Source organism: Cryptomeria japonica, chromosome 7, assembly GCF_030272615.1.
Source record: "Cryptomeria japonica chromosome 7, Sugi_1.0, whole genome shotgun sequence".
NCBI classification, from domain to species: Eukaryota; Viridiplantae; Streptophyta; class Pinopsida; order Cupressales; family Cupressaceae; genus Cryptomeria; species Cryptomeria japonica.
The window spans coordinates 299,959,992-299,963,891 of NC_081411.1; the positions used below are offsets into that span (position 1 = coordinate 299,959,992).

General features: G+C 31.8%; 1 pseudogene; it reads left to right on the forward strand.

Moving 5' to 3' along the window:
* Window positions 1-410: 410 nt before the first annotated feature.
* LOC131076363 (dynamin-related protein 4C-like) lies at window positions 411-2,178 on the forward strand (annotated as a pseudogene).
* The last annotated feature ends 1,722 nt before the right edge of the window (window positions 2,179-3,900 follow it).

Here is a 3,900-nt window from a genome sequence, read left to right on the forward strand (position 1 = left end):
AACGTAGGCATCGTAATGGCTTAAAGATCCACTGATTTATCAGAGCTAGTCTGTTACTACTATTAAATAGAGAATGTCCCAAAATGGCAGTTTCAATGCTGCAATTTTAAATTTTTTCCAACTGAGCTGGCTTGTTTCCTTTAGATACTTGTTTCCATTTTATGGCTTTTGCTGTTAGTCTTTATGGGTGAACTGCCAAATTCTTGAACCTAATGAAATGTTTTTGCAAAATTAATTTTTCCGGTTACACTCTTTTTAGGACAAATTAAATTAGAATCTATTTGCACGCAAAAATGTTTTCCAGTACTGTCAATTTTGGTTTGTTTGCCCAATAGTTTAGCCACTAATCGCCGTTTTAGAGAATAAAAAATTGTGGTACCTCAAAAAGTAATCCAGCAAGATGAATATTGTGAGATCAGTCATCTGGCAAGTCCAGCGTGCTCGAATCTCTCGCAGGCATTAGCCTACCGAGAGGTCAGGGAATTTGTACTAGAGTCCCGCTCATTATGAGATTGCATAACTCCAGACTTGAATACAATGGAAAGAAACTGAGCATTGTAGATTCGCAAATAACAGAGACTCTCAATTCAGTTACAGAGGAGATTGCGGGAACGGGAAAGAGTATAAACGACACTCCGATAACATTAAATGTATGCAAGTCGAATGCTCCAGATCTCACCATGTTTGATTTACCTGGTATCACAAGGGTGCCTGTGCATGGCCAGCCTCAAGATATCTATGAGCAAATTTGACGTATCATAATGCAATATATAGCTCCCGAGGAAAGTATAATACTGAATGTATTATCTGCTGCTGTGGACTTCCCCACGTGTGAGTCAGTAAGAATGTCACAACTAGTATATGAAAAGGGGGAAAGAACACTGGCTGATGTCTCTAAGGTAGACAAAGCCCCTGAGGGTGTACTAGAGAAAGTCACAGATAATTCCGTAAATATAGGTCTTGGGTATGTCTGTGTGAGAAACAGGGTCGGGAATGAAACTATTTCTGAGGCAAGGCAAATGGAGTATGAACTATTCACAAGAGATCCCGATCTTTCTAAAATTGACAAGAATATGGTTGGAATACCTGTATTGGCCAAAAAGCTTATGCAGATTCAAGCAATGAGTATCAGTAAATGCTTACCGGATATACTCAAAAAGATTGATCCTACACTTTCGAAGAGGCAGTCAGAACTGAATGCTCTACCTCGAAATTTCTCCAACTATGCGGAAGCCATGATAGAGTTCATGAGACTCATGGATTCTATCAAAGGTATGTTGCACAAGCTGCTTGTTCAGGGGGATATTGAGTTGTTTCCTGATGAAACTGAGATGCATTGTATTGCCTGCCTCTATAAAATGTTTGAGAGCTATTCTCATGATCTATCAAGTTCATTCAACAATACACCAGATGATTTTCTTGTTGAGGAAGTAAAACTACTCGAGGAAGCTCAAGGTGTTAGTCTTCCAAACTTCCTACCTCATTCTGTTTTAGTCATTCTTCTACAAAGCCGGATTGAGTCTATTTCAGAGAGGAGCAGGGATTTAGCCATAATGGCACTATATAGACAAGGTTGTATGTCGTGTTATTGATATCCAAACACAATGCTATCCCAGCCTTCATTCAGCTTCACGCAGAGCTTTCCAAGCTCTTATTGACAGGAAAAGGGACGAATGCATACGGTTAGTGCAGGATACCCTCGATATGCAGAAGACAATTTTCTTTACCCTGAATCCTGGTTTCTCAGAGTCCCGGCAAAACTGGGAGGCATGGAAGAAAACGTTTCTGGACGCAATAAAGAGGAATTATAATACTGTTAAACTTGAAGGAATTGGCGAAATAAATCTAAAAAATGTGCCAAAAGACAGTAATCAGCTGGATGCAGCATTTGACATGAAGATGAGCGTCATGGCCTATTGGAGTGTGGTAAAGATGAGGTTTGTGGACGAAATTCCTCTCCATATTCGGTTTACCTTCCATAAAATGGTTGAAGATGATATTGTGAACCTTGTTGTTAAGGAAGTTCTAGGAAGTGCAGAGCCAGCGAAGATAGGTGATATTCTTGAAGAGAGCCCGAAAACAGCCACTAAGAGGAGGGACCCTCTCAAGAGGATTGCTATGTTAAGAGAATCTAAGTATACACTTTCAAAAATCATTAATAAGCTTGGAGAAGCGTAGAATCGCTTCTACTACATGTTTCCGAAGTTTTGTATTTTTGTGTTTTAGTTTTGAACAAAGATGAAAATTGTTAGATCTCGTGGTATATACGACTCTAATGTGGAAGAGATATCTTTTATATTTCTTCCATCTCAATCTGTTTGATTTGCTCAATGTTCTGGTGAAGTACTGTGTTTTCAATCTATGAACTGTTTTCCGTATGATCTCTATCTTTAAAAATTACAGAGTTGATGAGCTCTTTGTACGCTGAGTTTGTACTTTAATAAGTTTAATACATAAAACGAATCAAATGTTGTTTACAAGGCATGCAATCAACCATATTTTAAAGGGTTCTAAGCTTCTCGATCAGAATTTTTTTTGGTTACAACCTTTAGTTGCAATGACAATTTATATACGGTGATAAGTGTAATAAAAATTTACTTTTGAAACTGTGTTTTCTATCATAAAAATAGATTTCTATATTTCAAAATTAGTCAAAATTAGTCTAGTGGAATATATATATATATATATGAGTTTTTTTTTAATTTGAAGAGATATAATTTATATAGGTATTTATACAACATTTATTTAAGAGTTTTATTTTTTAATATAGGTCAAATTTTTAAGTTATTTATAAATATTATTTATATAAAATATAATAATAATTCATTTTAAATACATGTGAATCTTAAATATAAAAATTATACATAAAATTCTAATAATAAAAAATATTATTTTATTTAAAAAGTAAGATATTATCTAAAAATAATTGTAAAAAAGATTATTATTATTTTTTACTATTTTTTTTTTTAATAAATTACTTTTCTATCGATAATAAATTAGTTTGTTACGAGATGTAATTTTTTACTCAAACTACTTATATTTACTTAATAAAATAATTTACTTTTAATTAAATAAAAATATTAATATTAATAGGGAGGATCATTTTATAAGAAATTTTCATGGCTATTAGATGGTTAAATGGTTAAAGTGCAATTGACATAAATACTAGCTTATATATATTTAATAATATATATAGAATAAGCTGAGAGATATCTTTCTAGAGGCCCCTATTTTTTATTAATTTATCAATATTAAAGTGCAATAGGCGCCTCGAGAAGGATATCTCTTTGCTTATTCTATATATATTATTAATATATATAAGCTAGTAGTAGTGACATAAATTAATTTCAAGTTATATATTGTTGTATAGCTATGTATTTTGGATTTGTACAGTTTTAGATTTAGGATTTTACTTGGTGAAATATGACTAATGATATAGATATAAAAAATAAAAAATAAATGAAATGGTTGTTAACCCTAACCATATTGATAATTCAAATTTTACTGAACCTTAACCCTAATTAATACCTAATCATAATCTTATTTAAATCATAAGAAATTAAACCTCACCCTTTTAAATTTATAAAATCTATTTTAACCAACATTTAAATATTAATATATAACTAATTTTTTTTTTATTCCTCATTTGCATAACTTCAACCTAGTTTCAAAACTTATTAAAAAAATCATTATGTTTTTTTATGTCTAAAGCTTCCAAACTGATAAAAAAACCATTATATTATTTATGACACCAGATGTTTACCAAATGTTTATCATATGAACCAAATGATGAACATAAAAAATAAATAAATAAACCACTGAATGAACATTGCAATATAAGATTTCATGTACCACATTAGTCATCCAAATTAGTTTTACTATATGATTTCAATTATGCAA